The sequence below is a fragment of the Phyllopteryx taeniolatus genome, chromosome 9 (assembly GCF_024500385.1).
Source record: "Phyllopteryx taeniolatus isolate TA_2022b chromosome 9, UOR_Ptae_1.2, whole genome shotgun sequence".
Lineage (NCBI taxonomy): Eukaryota > Metazoa > Chordata > Actinopteri > Syngnathiformes > Syngnathidae > Phyllopteryx > Phyllopteryx taeniolatus.
The window spans coordinates 12,480,922-12,498,368 of record NC_084510.1 but is presented as its reverse complement, the minus strand read 5'-3'; the positions used below and the strand labels follow the sequence as shown (position 1 = coordinate 12,498,368).

Here is a 17,447-nt window from a genome sequence, read left to right as displayed (position 1 = left end):
TAAGGAGGTTCTTTCTCTCTGAGTGCTTTTGTTTAAAGGTTATTAGCACGTAAATGGTTTAAATCAGTAGGCCCACTTGAAAAAACACCTAGAAATACTTTGGCTTTTTGTAGAAAGACCCTTCTCCTTTTTATATGCTGCTTGTTGTTGTTGTAGTGTTTTTTGTTGTTGTGTGTGTCCAGTGTTATGAGAGTAGACTGCACATGCCCCTGTCTGTTCTCACCTCCAGGAAAATAAAAGATAAATCTTTTTGCCCCTCGTACGCCGACTGCCTGTAAGAAATTTTCAGAGACAAGCACAGAGATTCACAAGAGACAAGACCCACATTCCCTCATCAGGTTGCTGCCAGTCATGAAAACCAGATCATTATGGTCTTGCATGCTGCAGTCACCCACGTACAGCTCTTCAGACTTAATTGATTAGCGATGCATAGCGTTTTGCATTGACATTGTAGTATAATCACAGCGGCGAGAATCCAAGTTGACATTTTTGACATTCCAGCATACATATTACATAGCTATCTTATTAAAGTACTATTTTCATTGAGGCAATGCACAATTACAAGGCAGTTAGCTAAAAGCTAATTTGCATCTTCTATCCCTGGGCAGGTAGGCAAAATGTATTTTTTGTTTTTAAAACGTTTTTCGTAAATACGGAATCGTTCCAAGAAATGCAAGCTTATTTTCAACACTGTACGAATGTGTCAGCATGGGTAAACTAAGAGGGTAGAAAACCTTTTATAATTTAAGTGAAAAGATAATCGGCGGCACGGTGGCCGACTGGTTAGAGCGTCAGCCTCACAGTTCTGAGGTGCGGGGTTCAATCCCCGTCCCCGCCTGTGTGGAGTTTGCATGTTCTCCCCGTGCCTGCGTGGGTTTTCTCCGGGCACTCCGGTTTCCTCCCACATCCCAAAAACATGCATTAATTGGAGACTCTAAATTGCCCGTAGGCATGACTGTCAGTGCGAATGGTTGTTTGTTTCGATGTGCCCTGCGATTGGCTGGCAACCAGTTCAGGGTGTACCCCGCCTCCTGCCCGATGACAGCTGGGATAGGCTCCAGCACGCCCGCGACCCTAGTGAGGAGAAGCGGCTCAGAAAATGGATGGATGGATGGATGAAAAGATAATCGACCCTTGTGAGGATAAGCGGTACAGAAAATGGATGGATGGATAATTGATGTTGTTAATGATGTTTATATGCTTTAACTGATTTCAATTTATATATATGGCTTACGGCCATACTACCCTGAGAAGACCCGATCTCGTCCGATCTCGAAAGCTAAGCAGGGGCGGGCCTGGTTAGTACTTGGATGGGAATACCAGGTGCTGTAAATTGGTGGCACGGTGGCCGACTGGTTAGAGCGTCAGCCTCCCAGTTCTGAGGACCCGGGTTCAATCCCCGGTCCCGCCTGTGTGGAGTTTGCATGTTCTCCCCGTGCCTGCGTGGGTTTTCTCCGGGCACTCCGGTTTCCTCCCACATCCCAAAAACATGCATTAATTGGAGACTCTAAATTGCCCGTAGGTGTGAATGTGAGTGCGACTGGTTGTTTGTTTGTATGTGCCGTGCGATTGGCTGGCAACCAGTTCAGGGTGTACCCCGCCTCCTGCCCGATGACAGCTGGGATAGGCTCCAGCACGCCCGCGACCCTAGTGAGGAGAAGCGGCTCAGAAAATGGATGGATGGATGGATGAAAAGATAATCGACCCTTGTGAGGATAAGCGGTACAGAAAATGGATGGATGGATAATTGATGTTGTTAATGATGTTTATATGCTTTAACTGATTTCAATTTATATATATGGCTTACGGCCATACTACCCTGAGAAGACCCGATCTCGTCCGATCTCGAAAGCTAAGCAGGGGCGGGCCTGGTTAGTACTTGGATGGGAATACCAGGTGCTGTAAATTGGTGGCACGGTGGCCGACTGGTTAGAGCGTCAGCCTCCCAGTTCTGAGGACCCGGGTTCAATCCCCGGTCCCGCCTGTGTGGAGTTTGCATGTTCTCCCCGTGCCTGCGTGGGTTTTCTCCGGGCACTCCGGTTTCCTCCCACATCCCAAAAACATGCATTAATTGGAGACTCTAAATTGCCCGTAGGTGTGAATGTGAGTGCGACTGGTTGTTTGTTTGTATGTGCCGTGCGATTGGCTGGCAACCAGTTCAGGGTGTACCCCGCCTCCTGCCCGATGACAGCTGGGATAGGCTCCAGCACGCCCGCGACCCTAGTGAGGAGAAGCGGCTCAGAAAATGTATATATATATATACAGTGCATCCGCATGCATTACAGTGCATTCCTAAAACTGAAAAACATCCCCACAGCATGCTGCTGCCACCACCATGCTTCACTGTACTGATGGTATTGGTCAGGTGCTGAGCGGTGCCTGGTTTCCTCCAAACATGACACCTGGCATTCATGCCAAAGAGTTCAGTCTTGGTCTCATCATACCAGAGAAGTTTCTTTCTCATGGTCTAAGAGGTCTTCAGGTGTCTTTTGGCAAACTCCAGGCGGGCTTCCATGTGCCTTTTGCTAAGGAGTGGCTTCTGTCTGGCCACTCTACCATACAGGAATGATTGGTGGAGTGTTGCAATGATGGTTGTCCTTCAGGGATGTTCTCCTCTCTCCACAGAGGACCGCTGGAGCTCTGAGAGAGTGACCGTCGGGTTCTTGGTCACCTCCCTGACAAAGACCCTTTTCCCCAGATTGCTCATTTTAGATGGGTGGCCAGCTCTAGGAAGAATCCTGGTGGTTCGGAACTTCTTCTATTTACAGATGATGGAGGCCACTGCCTTCATTGGAACCTTCAAAGCAGCACAATCTGATGGATGAGTCTGGGTTTTGCAGTTGCCTGGAGAACGGTAGTTGTCTGACTGCATTGTGCCAAGTGTAAAGTTTGGTGGAGGGCGTATTATAGTGTGGGGTTCTTTTTCAGTAGCTGGGTTTGGCCCCTTAGTTCCAGTGAATGGAACTCTGAATGCTTCATCATACAAGATTTAGGACAATTCCATAATCCCAGTTTTGTGGGAACCATTTGGAATTGGCCCCTTCCTCTTCCAACATGACTGTACACCAGTGCAGAAAGCAAGGTCCAAAAAGACATGGACATGACATAGTCTGGTGTGGATGAACTTGACTGGTCTGCACAGAGTCCTGACCTCAACCTGATAGAAAACCTTTGGGATGAATTAGAGTGGACACTGAGAGCCAGACCTTCTCGTCCAACATCAGTGTGTGACGTCACAAATCCGCTTTTGGAAGAATGATAAACATTTTCACAAACACACTCCTAAACCTTGCGGACAGCCTTCGCAGAAGAGTTGAAGCTGTTATAGCTGCAAAGGGTAGACTGACGTCATATTGAATCCTATCGAATTGGATGTCATTGAAGTTCCTATGTGAGTCAAGGCAGGCGAGCAAATACTTTGGCAATATAGTGTGTGTGTGTGTATATATATATATATATATATATATATATATATATATATATATCCATCCATCCATTTTCAACACCGCTTATCCTGGTTAGGGTCGCGGGACGCTGGAGCCTATCCCAGCGGACTTCGGGCGAAAGGCGGACTACACCCTGAACTGTCGCCAGTCAGTCACAGGGCACATATAGACACAGACAACCATTCGCACTCACATTCACACCGTCACTGAGTGGGAACTGAACCCACGCTGCCTGCACCAAAGTCAGGCGAGTGTACCACAAAGTGTATATATATATATATATATAGGGTTACTCACAAAGACTGCATTCCTGTTCATGTGTTTGGCACCAATTCATAACTCAACATATTTATTTTCAGCACAATAATTCAACATGTTTTCCAGTCACTGGTCCTAGCAGAGCGAAAGGGGAAACCCAGCATCCAACTGTCTTCCCTCGCGCCGATTTGAAAAAATCAGTTTGTCTTGACTTATACCATAAATTGCAAAAATATCACTTTGTACGACCCCTCTCAATGGACTCATTACCTGCTATTCCCTCACTGTCTGCTGTGGGGCTCTGTCGCACAGGAAATCACACCTCTCTCTCTCTCTCTCTCTCTCTCTCTCTCTCTCTCTCTCTCTCTCCATCCACATCACTCTCTAGTTATTTCTCCCTCTCGCTACCATTGCTTGACACGTCATATTTCGCCTCTAAGATTGACTCAGTCACGACCAGGTTCTAAAATATGATGTAGGTATTCATGTAAAGCATCTTCCAAATTTAAAGCTATTGTTTACTGCTTCTTGTTTACCATCAAACATGATCAAGTGATGAGAAAACCCATGTTCACCAAGTATCATTTTTTTTTATCATGACCACTTGCTTGCTGCCACTGTTAAGTCTGAGTGTGATTTATTATTGCTCACCCATTTACCACAAGCATGGGACCAACATGAACTTCACTCAGATTTGTGCCCAATCACCCAGACTAGCATTTGTTAGGTCAGAAGTCATGATGTCACATGTCAAATGGTTCACAATCTCTGTGTTGCTTATTCCAGAGGTATTGGGTGGGGTTCGAGGTCAGGGCTTTCAAATTCCTCCTCACGAAACACATCCAACCATGCCTTAATAGACATAATACTGATTTGTGTAAAATCTTTATGACTAATAATGACAAACAAAAATGTTTAAAGCCCCTTTCCAAACAACATAGTAAACACAGTAAATACACCAAACGGGCAAATAGACTGTGAGTGTTGATGAAGTTTTTAATTGGATGGTTAAGAGGAGATTTGTTGTAAAATCTCTGGACACCCTTTGTGGGCACGAGGTTTCCACAGGAAATGGTGTAGTGATAATAAGACTTAAGTATTAATCACACGATTAAATACATGGGATTCACTTCTGATTTGGTCATCCCCTTGTGTTGTATCAGGCTGTGGAATTAAGAGATGGGGTCCGTAAATCCCCTCTCATTTTCCACCTCAGCACAGGCACATCTCAAAAACATGATCCATTCAGGTGTTAATTACTTTGTGTGTGTTTGTGTAGGTCTGTGTGTGTGTTTGTGTGGCGGGGGGCATTTGTATCCTAGATGACACCAGCAATGAAACACATTAATCAATTAGTCGTTGATAAACACATGGCGTGTTGTCACGTTTTACGTGGAATTTCTAGAATCAGGTTCCCTCAGTCTGTCTGTCTAACCCGTGTGCGCGCGCACACACGCACAGTTCTAATTAAAACCATTCTTGTAAATAGATCTGATTCCATCTCTGTGTGGTTAACAGTCCTTCATGGATAAGTAATGAGCTACCACTTTTGCTGCTGATAGAGGAAGAGAACTTCGACCCTTAAATTCTTCACCTCTGCAGGACTGTAACCAGGTTTCTTCTTGGATATTACGATGGAGACGGGTGCTTTATGAGCGCAAGAATGAGTATGCTGTCAACCCCTTGTACACAGTGTGATGTCATTTTATGGTACTTAAAGTGTTGTGCGACAAAGAACACTGCAATTTCAGAAATACTGTTAAGTTGTTACTTTGATTATCTGCACATTAAGATGGTACGATTCACCCATTCGCATCAGTGGATCAACTATAAAAATTCATGATGCGACTGACTCAATTAAAAGGGAGTGGGTTGGTTATGATTTGAGATGAACTTGGGATGCATTCCAACAGCTTCATCACCATAAACGGTTTCTAGTCGACTGTCTGCAGATACCCATTCCAACTCAAATTTTAGTTAAATTTTCTGAGATTATTAACCTACAGTATATGAGAGGAAAACCGCTATCTTATGTTGCCCAAGGGACTGAAGGCGGTTATGTTGAAGAATGGCGATGTCGTCAATACTCGTCACTTTAAACCGCATACACTCCTTGAAGTCTCAGTGCCCTTTGCACAATGGTCATTGCACCGGACTATTGCGATATTAGCCATTCGAACTGCTCTAAGTGCTAGAGGACTCTGCATCTTTTTGCACAATTGTTGTTTGTTGTTGTTTTTTGTCAATGTCTTTATGTCTCCAAAGTGTTCTGTAAATTGACTGTCTGTTGTACTAGAGCGGCTCCAACTACCGGAGACAAATTCCTTGTGTGTTTTGGACATACTTGGCAAATAAAGATGATTCTGATTCTGATTCTGATAAAAAGACTTGCTTTGGAAAATATTTTTTGCCATCTGCTGAATCCACTTATCCAAAATATGACACAGGGTAGGACATTTTTGTTTAAATTTTCGGCCGCTTCCTTGTTCCTTAGTCAGGCCAATTCTTGATTGGCTACATTGTGTTTCACATCACATTTCACAGAGTCAGGACTTGAGAGACGGCTTTCTGCACACACGCGAATATATTTTGGTCGTAAATATTGAGCAGGTTTAATATTTAAGATCGTCGGCTCCGATCCATTTTGGACCCTGTTATCGCAACAAATTCTCTCTTAACACGCCTAAAACCACAGGATAATCTCATAGGATAATCTGATAAAACATAAAACAGTATGGTGTTTGTCGTACTTGGTAGGGAAGGAGCAAAATTGGGACAAAAACAGCACGATTATCTTTATGTGTGTACCAGACCTAACCTAAACTGCAGTGTTAGCAAACAAGTGATTTGGTATGCAGGTTTCAGATGAAAGTACAGTGGTAGTCACATTTGATCAAAGCAACCACATCAGAGTTAGTTTTAACCTAAGTATGACGAGATGAAAATTACTCTCGTTTAATATGAGACAAACCCAATGAATTCTAATACTGCAGTACAGAAACAAACATGAAAAGTATACTTTGGAAGGTTAAAATACAATTTCCTTTTCATAAAGTTACCCAGAAGATGCAATTCTGTCGAGGGAACAATCTCAGTCCCTGAAAACAGGTTTTAAATCAATGCATGCATTCATAGGTTTTTGCCCCTTTAAACTAACACATTGGCCACAAAGTGGAGAGTAATTTTCAAGAGATGGTTTTCAGTAGATGAATGTGAAAACAGCCTTCTAGTGTCAAAATGTCATCCTGCAGTGATGCACCAACATTGACTGTCTCTTATGTAACGATAAGCAAATTACGTCTTTCGTGGATGCATCAGCTATTATGTGTCACTGAAAAGTAAACAATGTCAATGGTCAGTAATGTGTGTGGGTGTTTTGGCATTCATTAATGGCCTAAGGCTCCTGTGTGGGAGCAGATTTAACCATACACCCACTCCGAGTTGTCAATAGCCAGGTTGATTAAACCTCTGGAAAATCGGGTGAGAAATGCTGTGAATAGATTGACTATTGTTGAATTGGCACTCTTAACGAAGACATACCGTACATAGACAGACTCTGGAACAAGCTTTAATCTTGTATAGTTACCTAAACTTGCTTTGGATGTTTCTCCACAATGATTGTTTTTGGATGTCTCTTGCCCTACTAATTTTATTGTGGGCTGTCACTGTGGTTTTTGTAATTTTTCTCAAGCCCCTCTGTGAGAATGAGATTTCCCTTGGCATTAAATGATGATGATGATGACACAGTGCTGCGGTAATGTTTTTTCATATTGGATTTTATTATCAATTCAGCTCAATCTCCACACAGGTGATTAAATTGGGACCAGTTACACAATTATAGCCACAACTTTTCCCTGATATATAGCCACAGAAGGCAGACAAAAAGTAATTCAAAATATGAATGCATAGCTTTAGGCTAGTGATATTTCAGAAGCATGATTGGGGCCTTGTATCGTACTGATTCTCTTGCCTTGCACAAATATCATGCAGTTAGTCAAAGGATACGTTAAAAAAAATAAACAAGGATGGTATTTGTATTGGATATGATTTTAAAATGAAAAGGTGTGTGTGTGTACGCTGTCAGGCATTTTTTGCTGGGTGAGCCTTGAGAGTGAACAAGCTTGGACTGATTGGAGTGAATTCTCTGTCAGGCTATTGACAGCAGGGTCGTAGGGAAACAGGAAAATAAGGTAGGACAATCTCACCCTGTCTGTCTGTTGGAGGAGATAAAAAAAAACTACGACTCAGGATGAGTGTGCCATTCCTCCTCTTTTAACATATTTTCCTCTCTGTGCCTGTCGAAAAAGCAAGGCCACTTTGATCAGAGTGTTATCTGCACCGCTGCGGCCTAATCCGTGTATTTGCTCCGAGTCTTAGCTGGATCACCGCGCTCAAATCAAAGCAGTACGGAGTCAGAACAGGCGAGGGCATAAACATGTGGGAACACTCAGTCATATAGTTGGCATGCACACTTTCAAACACACTTTGAAAAACTAGGCATCAAGGCAGTTTGAAGACTTCAGACGCTCTATTACTAACCCATGGAATGTGATCAAGATCAAGTTGACTATGCATGGAACTTTTAACAACATATATAAATAGAGATGTTATTTTGGGGAGTCTGGAACGGAATGATGACATTTCCATTTATTTCAATGGGGAAAGATGATTTGATATGTGTTTTGTGTTCCAACCATGGTCACGGAACAAATGAAACTCGTATCATAAGGCACCACTGTATGTGCTGCTTCTGTTGTGTGTGGCTTGGCTTCCTGGAGTCCGCGTGAGACAAGAATGCAGATGACATGTAGATTTGATGAAAAGACCCAGTGAAGATAGTCGCGACTAGCGATGGAACTTCACTGATTTATTTATTTTTTGTCCTGGTTCGGCTGTTAGGTCCAGCAGAATGGAGGATCTGTATCCCTTTTATGCCGGAACAGTTTTATTGTGTCACAGTGGAGTTTTTAAGCTTCCGTTGTGGTTTCTTAGTATTATAATTGAAGTTTATTAAGAATCACAGTCGAACAGAATAAAGTTTCAAGAGGGGAGAGAGAAACGAAGACAAAAGACAAACCACTAATTGTAAACAGGAGAAGAAAAGTAAGTCATTACATTATCTACAACAATGAAAAATTAAATATGAGTGTTGCATGGGGCTGTAGTGCTACACCGTGTGAGGGAAGGACAGGACAAGCTAGAACAGGACAAGGACAGAAGAAGAAGCATTCAGGACAAGGGTCGTGAATCCGGCTGTACAACTGAAGTGTGGTGGGATTGACTTTGTAAAGTCTATAGAACGAGAGTATGAGTGAGGGGATACACAAGCAATTCGCATATTCAAGAGTTATTTGTCGCAATAAGTGAGTGGCCCCACACCCAGTGAAAGAGTCCTAGGGGTGTGTCCCTGCGGACACATGCAAGTGATTTGACACCGTTTTACATGCACAAAGACTGACAGAAGTGTCCTGCAATTGCTGTACCCGCACCGCGGAGGCTGAGGACCCCACCAAATCAATCGAGGGGCGGGATCGGGCCCAGGGGTCCACCCAAGAGCAGCGTCCCACCACCGAGGCGCCCCGACAACTGGCCACCCGATGGGGGCCGCAGGGACCCAATTACCCAGAGAAGGGTGTATGTGGTGCATTAAAACATGGGGATGAGTGTGTGTGATGCATTTAAATTCCAGGGGGGCAGGAAGGGCGGAGTGGCAGGGCGCACGGACCGGGAAACAGCACAGATGTGCTGAAACTCGGTCCGACACCCACCCCCTCCCGACCCCATACCAGTCCCCCAGGAACCCTTTGATATGTATATGTGCCCAGATGTGATTCGTGAGAATATATACAGTGAGTGGTGTGAGTGTGTGCTAAGTGAGTGATTAAGAGGCATGGCTCCTGCAGGTCGGGCCCATTAGGCCGGACAACCACCGACGAAGAGGGCTGTCACACCCAGACCTGCAGCACCGACCCTGAGACCCCCCCCACCCCACACACATACACACACATTCCCGCCAGCACCCACTACCCGCCCCGAGTGTAGGAGGTGGACCCCCCTCCCCAAACCAGGCAGGAACAAAAACCCCACAGCAGGACCCGCAGCCCGCAGGGGACCACCCGGCTCCCCCACAGGAAATAAATGGGAGTTTGGGGAGTTTGATGTTGTTGCAGTATATTTGTTCCAATTCTAGCCAAGAATCATACTCCTCATTGTGGTGTAACCATTTGATGAGGTATGGTAATTGGTTAGCTAAACTTCACTGATTTAACACATTTTTTCACATAGTAAGAAGAAAATATGTCTGTGGATATTGTTATATCATCTTTCTTTATATGTGGCTCTGTTGTTTGTGTTCGAATATTTGTTATTTAAAGGTTTATCCTACATCAAAGCTGCTTGTTAGCCTGACGACATGAAATAATATAATAATGCAATGTGACCCGGGTAGCACGGTGGACAACTTGTTAGCACATACGCCTCACAGTTCTGAGGTCCTGGGTCTGAGGGTGGGTTCCAACTACAGGGGGATCACACTCCTCAGCCTCCCTGGTAAGGTCCATTCAGGGGTTCTGGAACAGTGGATCAGCTCTACACCCTCGGCAGGGTCCTCGAGGGTGCATGGGAGTTCGCCCAACCAGTCTACATGTGTTTTGTGGACTTAAAGAAGGTGTTTGACCATAAGCCTCGGAAAATCGTGTTGGGGGTGCTTCGGGAGTATGAGGTACCAAACCCCCTGATATGGGCTGTTCGGTCCCTATACGATATTTGTTTCACATTGCCGGCAGTAAGTCGGATTAATTTCCAGTGAGTGTTGGACTCTGGCAAGGCTGCCCTTTGTTGTCGATTCTGTTCTCAACTTTTATGGACAGAATTTCTAGGCGGAGCCAAGGCATAGACGGGGTCTGCTTTGATGGCCTCAGTATTGCATCTCTGATTTTTGCAGATGATGTGGTTTTGTTGGCTTCATCAAACCGTGATCTACAACTCTCACTGGAGTGGTTTACAGCCAAGTGTGAAGCGGTTGGGATGAAAATCAGCACCTCCAAATCTGAGACCACGGTCCTCAGTCGGAAAAGGGTGGAGTGCCCTCTCCAGGTCGGGGATGAGATCCGACACCAAGTGGAGGAGTTCAAGTATCTTGGGGTCTTGTTCATGTGTGAGGGAAGAATGGAACTGGAGATTGATAGGCGGATTGGTGCAGCGTCTGCAGTGATGACTTTGTATCGATCCTTTGTGGTGAAGAAGGAGCTAAGCCAAAAGGCAACGCTCTCAATTTACCGGTCGATTTACATTCCTACCCTCACCTATGGACATGAGCTGTGGGTCGTGACCGAAAGAACAAGATCCCAGATGCAAGTGGCCAAAATTAGTTTCCTCCATAGGGTGTCTGGGCTCTCCCTTAGAGATAGGCTGAGAAGCTCGGTCATCCAGGAGGGCTCAAAGTAGAGCCGCTGCTCCTCCGCATTGAGAGGAGCCAGATGAGGTGGCTTGGGCATCTGATTAGGATGCCTCCTGGAGTACTCCTTGGTGAGGTGCTCTGGGCACAACCCACAACATAAAATCACACAGTTGTAACCTGTTTAAAAAAAAAAATAAATAATAATTTCATGGCAAGCTAAGCAAAATACCCCACATACTGCATGACTTGTCTGAATATGGTAGAACCCTGGTCACTGCTATAAAAGACTTTGATTGGATCACTCCACAGCAACAACTCACATGTCCCGTAATCTCACATGAATATTAAAACATTTGTTTGCACCAAGCTTTTTTTTTTTTACATTGCAGACGAAAGTTACTTGTACTTGTACTGTGACTTTCAAGAAATACCAGTTAGCATTGCTTGAGCCTAGCATCTGTTAGCTCAGCACGTGCTAAAGATGCATTGGGCTACCGCATTACATACAGTAGAGGGCCCTATCTTCGTGAACGGCATAAATCCTGGCAACTGTGTGGTTAGACCAGTGTTGGATCGCAAGCCAGCGGATCTGAGAGTGGGTGGGTTGCGCCCCTGTGGGAATGTTTACAGCCAACTGCAGTCTCCCCCAATCAAAGTTGCTGCTCTCATTCCCTGTAAATGTGGTGCAGCTGACAGTCTCAACGGAGCCATCACCATTCTTTATGCAGAAGAGGACGATGCTTAATCACAGCGATCCGTGTGTCAGTGGCGCATTGTCACTGCTCTGGCCATAGTGTGTTAGCTTACAGTGTGTGGGTTACCCTCATTAAATACAGAATGAGCTGGTGATAACTGCTGGTGACTTAAATATGTCTGCGGAACTCAGTATCTGTCTGTCAACGCCCTGATCAAACTCACCAAAATCTAGTTACACCAGCAGTCTACCTTGCACCAGGACTAATATGTGGTCTGAGCAGGCATAAGTTTAGATCGACTTTCTGCCGACAAATTGTCACCCCGCCAAGCGCATCTCCAAAGACACACCATGGCTGTAAGGGAACACCCTTTTTTTGTGCTCTGCCAAATTGGCAAAAACGTACAGTGAGCCGTGCACTTGCACAAAAAGGATCCACCGGCATTTGCGCCCAGCCACAGATGTGTTCTCTATGAAAATAGAGCCCAGATACTCAAAATTGTCCACCACCACCTTAAATTGACCTTGCTGACAAACCTCATACTCTAACATGCATGGATTCATCAAATAAAGAGCGATCAAAACAAAACAAAAAAATTCAGGAAAAATGTGGTTAGTGAGATTAATACAGATCAAAGACTTTGAGTGTGCAATCATATTCCGAATGCCCTTTCTTTATTGGATAATCTAATGCCTTTCTTGTGGCCTCCCAGAGGAAGCAATACTCATATGCAGATAGAAAAACAAAGCACAGAGAGGGAACACAGAGCAAGTGGGATAATGAAATAACTTATGGAGATGTGCCTCTCTTGGAAAGGCGATGAGGTGATAAGGAGGTAGCTGCTGTTGGCTCATACTATCTTAAGATCAGTTTGGATTGCGGATGCTTTCTAAAACTCATTCTTTTGGACACAGGCAAGTGGAAGAATAAGTAAAAACATTTTGCATCTTGTTTCATTCTGATAAATAAGTTCTAATTTTCAGATTCAAATGTCTCAGTTTGGAAATTGCGTCATGCTGCATAGGTCATTGGGTTTAATGATTTTTTTAAAAATTAATTGAAAATACCACTGACCACTATTACTAAAGAAAATATGTACGTAAGTATATTTAAATATTTTTATGAAACACTGTCTCAAAAGAATGGTTTCCTTGCAGTCCGGACCCTAGATCGTCTGGATTATCATAGCAAAAGTTACTGTTCATATTTGTGTGCAGTGTGTACAAACTTTGTTATTAATAATAGGAATTGAAATATAAAAGTAATTATTTTATAAACATGTATGTATGTATTTATTTATGTTTTTGCTAGTCACTGATGGTGTAGTGGTATACTCGCCTGACTTTGGTGCAGGCAGCGTGGGTTCAGTTCCCACTCAGTGACTGGTTAGGTCACTGGTTATCCTGGTTAGGGTTGTCCGTGTCTATATGTGCCCTGCGACTGACTGGCGACCAGTTCAGGGTGTAGTCCGCCTTTCGCCCGAAGTCAGCTGGGATAGGCTCCAGCGTCCCGTGACCCTAACCAGGATAACCAGTGACCTAACCAGTCACTGAGTGGGAACTGAACCCACGCTGCCCACACCAAAGTCAGGGGAGTGTACCACTACACCACCAGTGACTCGAGTTAAAGCCCTTAAAGGTAAAATAAAATAAAAAAAAACCCTATACAAATGAAAGCCCACAGTATTTACAGTTGAAAACAACTTTTAATTATTCATGAATTTTTCCCCTACCCCATTGTGGAAAAAATACCCAGTCCTAATATTTACTAATCTAAATGATCTCAATTAAACATAAGTATTCTGTCTTTGTATATGTATTTTTTTTGTGGGAAGTAAGACTGCAATAACGAATGTTTCTGACACTGGCCACAATGGTGCGCCTTGACTGAACAGGAGGTTTGTTCAGTGATCGTAATGCTACTCTATTTTATCCTTACGCCTGAGAGTTAGGAGCTGAAATTTGCCTGGCTACAGTAACCATTGAAAATTAATGTTATTAAATACGGATCATTCTGATGATACCTGTTGATGAAAATTCCCAGTGCTTCTTGAGTGTGGGCAAACTTTGATGGTTACGCTTCCTGATCCCATTGAGACTTTCGTGTTAATAAATGCGATCTCTTGCACAGCAATACTGCTTTAACCCTATGTATTATGGATGAGGCAAAAAGAGAACAAAACTAAAAAGGAGGAATCACCTAGGCACACATAAGTCCCAGAATCCAATTTCGGCTCCATTAGTGCAAGACAAATCCTATACAGTCAGAAGGGTCTCTATACGTTTCCATGAGGGAGCACAGAAAGCCATTATGGAAATGAATGGGGACAAATCACACAATAGATATAATCACTGTATAAAGACGAAAAAAAATCTTTATAGAGTATAGTTTGGTGGGTGTCATGGTCCATGCCCTGCAGTTCCTTTTTTGGACTTTGGTGGGCACTTTTTTCCTCGCCTTTCCCTCTCTCGCTCCCCAGCAATCACCACCTCCTCGTTCGCCCACCTCTTGTCAATCAGCACTCATCAGAGCCTGCATATAAGCCTGCCAGATCCAAGAATCCAGCGCCAGAGTATTTACACTCATTCGCGGTACACAGTCCAACTCTCATGATTCCTTCTCATGTGTTCAAATTGATTCCTTGGCTACCCGCAATTGTACTAATCCCCTTGTGTCCTAACCTCCTCCGTATCCAGTGCTCCTTCCATGTCTCCCGCTTAGCTGCCCGCTCCAGCCACACCGTCAAGCTCTTCCACCTGCCCACGCTCGCGCTTCCTGCACCTTCCCTGTTCCAACGGACCACCATTACTCCTCAGATAGCCAACTCCCTGAGCTGCTAATTAATAAACCATTCTCATCTACTACTTCCTCCGCCTCCGCCTGCTTTTGGGTCCAGTCATATTTCATACGATTATAAATCGTGACAGTGGGGATGTACTGAATATAGTCTATACAAGACTCCCAATAATCTTGTAGTACAACTTGAAATTTCAATCCTTTCATTTGTGTCATCTTGTATTTACAATTTAGGTATTCGCTGATTTTTTTTTGTCATACCAAGACATACTTAAACATGATATGGCACTAATTCTGAAGCTGTTTTATTGCTCTCTACTATAGATCAATTATTGTGTCTATTCACACTCTTTTCTTCACTTTGCCATGCCGTCTTTCACCTGAAATACTGGAGTTCAACGGCATTCCATCATGTGCCAATCCTTTATCGCTCTCTTCCTCTCAACAACCCAGAACTCATTCTAAGTAGATTGGAAGTCACAACAAGGTTATTTGGGAAGACAATTTGCCTGTGTTTGCCAATGTGTTAGCATCCCCTGCCAGCATATGCTCCATCACTGTAGATACAGATCCTTACAAACAATCTCCCTAATGCTAATCGAGGTAATTAAAGCTGCAGCATTCAAAGCATACAGGTGCAGGTGGAAGGCATTACTCATGTCTTCTTGCCCTTGGAGGTAACCCTCTCAATCTAACGAGGTAAACAAGACACCCGAGTCATTTTTCACTGTTGTCTATGTAAAGGTGAGTGAACAAGAAGCCATATTTCCCTAGTGGTCCCAAGTGGTCTGAGAGTGACATTGTTTATGTGTATGAAAACAATCAAGATTCTCTTCCCGTCTTTTGAATCACATCAGTGGAGGTTTTCAAGGAGAATATGCTAAATCCGCTGATTGGCTGGTGCAACATAAGCCTTGCATCAAACCAGACCGATCATATTTTGTTGTATGGTAACTTAATTAAGAAAATGGAAAACTGATCCAAAAATACCCTTCAATATTTGAATGAAAATGCCACGGTAGCAAATGCCACACATAGCTAGAGATTGGTAGTGATGGCAGCAGGCATCTAGCACTTTGTTTTTTATCAGACAGCGATTAGATTAATACTCATTAGAGGATACTTGCATCTGGATACCCCCCACCACAGGCAATAGGATCCATGGAAATTTAACATAGGAAATATTAACCTTCCACCCACCCCCCTTATGTAAACCCAGACATGCATTTGTGTATATATAGCTGAAATGAAAAAAAAATGTAATCTAGCTCACATTATTTTTTTATGTTTTTATTCAGTAACTGAAATAGCAACAATCCAAAACAACAATTCAACGCTATAAGAAATTGCAACATGACATAAAGTCCCTAATAAAATGGAACAATCCTGACAGTTATTCTGCTTCTGGGCAATAACAGACACTTTATCAAGCATTTATGACCTTTCTCTGACTCTTCAAGCACATTATTTTGCCTTGACAGGAAGATGCTCTTCATATACTGAATGTTCATGCTTTCCCTAAAATCCATATTGGTCCTCTCAGAAGACCTTAAAATGGAACGGTCATTTACACAAATGCTAGCACAGCTCCTCATTACTTTTTGGAACATTTTATTGCATTTGCATCGTGAAATTCCCACCCAAAAATTAGATACCATTTTCAAGAAGCCTCAATTAGATAAATTAAATTCTATCTAAAGGTAATTGTAACTGGCGATGTTTCCCCAATATTAAAAGGTTTTACACATGCTTTTCAAATTGTTACGACAAACATCTGAAAAGGTATTTCCTCTATCGCTTCATTTTGTATTGAATCTGTTTAAAAGAGATTTGAAAATGTTCATTTTGGTGGCTTTAAATTAAAAACTGCACCAGCTTCATGGAGCAAAGTATGAGCTCATGAAGCAATAACCCCTTTTCAACATGGAATGACCACATTTTAGCATATCAGTTAATATAACAGTCAACTGCTTGGCCACTTGGAAAAATGTATAAGTGGTTTGTAAATGTCTAATGGTGTATAATTAACAATAAAAGGTGAAGTGATGGCGGCACGGTGGACGACTGGTTAGAGCGTCTGCCTCACAGTTCTGAGGAGTGGGGTTGAATCCCCGGCCCTGCTTGTGTGAAGTTTGCATGTTCTCCCCGTGCCTGCGTGGGTTTTCTCCGGGCACTCCGGTTTCCTCCCACATCCCCCAAAAAAACATGCATGGTAGGTTGATTGACAACTCTAAATTGCCCGTAGGTGTGAATGTGAGTGCGAATGGTTGTTTGTTTGTATGTGCCCTGCGATTGGCTGGCAACCAGTTCAGGGTGTGCCCCGCCTCCTGCCCGATGATAGCTGGGATAGGCTTCACCACGCCCGCGACCCTAGTGAGGAGAAGCGGCTCAGAAAATGGATGGATGGATGGATGGAAGGTGAAGTGATTTAACATAATATCTGAGCTGAGGTGATTTAATAAAATATCAGCACTTGTCCTCCTGACATGACCTTGTTCATTTCCAGAGCAAGATGGCCATCAACAGATTTTAAAAAGTGACTGCGGTACTGTTCCATTATGATGTTTTTTTTTTTAAAGATTTCACAATAATTAGCCAATTTGTATGTGATCCTCATGTGTCCTTCCATCCCCTGAGATCGTTTGGAAAGATCTTAATAATTAGTGCTTGGAAAGTCACCGCTGCCTTTGTTATGCCACTCCTTTAGCTGTCATTATAACTGAATGTATTCATGACATCTTTTTGAGTCATTTTAAGCACCGTTTGGTGCTCTATTAGCTATGGGTTATGTTCATTAGGATAAAAGGGGCTTACTTTACCAAGCTTGAGTTTGCCCAAAAGGGACAAACTTCA

At 43.4% G+C, this 17,447-nt stretch overlaps 2 pseudogenes; both read left to right on the top strand.

The window, feature by feature from the left end:
• The first annotated feature begins 1,228 nt into the window (after nucleotides 1-1,228).
• LOC133484254 (5S ribosomal RNA) lies at nucleotides 1,229-1,335 on the top strand (annotated as a pseudogene).
• A 466-nt stretch (nucleotides 1,336-1,801) lies between these two features.
• LOC133484249 (5S ribosomal RNA) lies at nucleotides 1,802-1,908 on the top strand (annotated as a pseudogene).
• The last annotated feature ends 15,539 nt before the right edge of the window (nucleotides 1,909-17,447 follow it).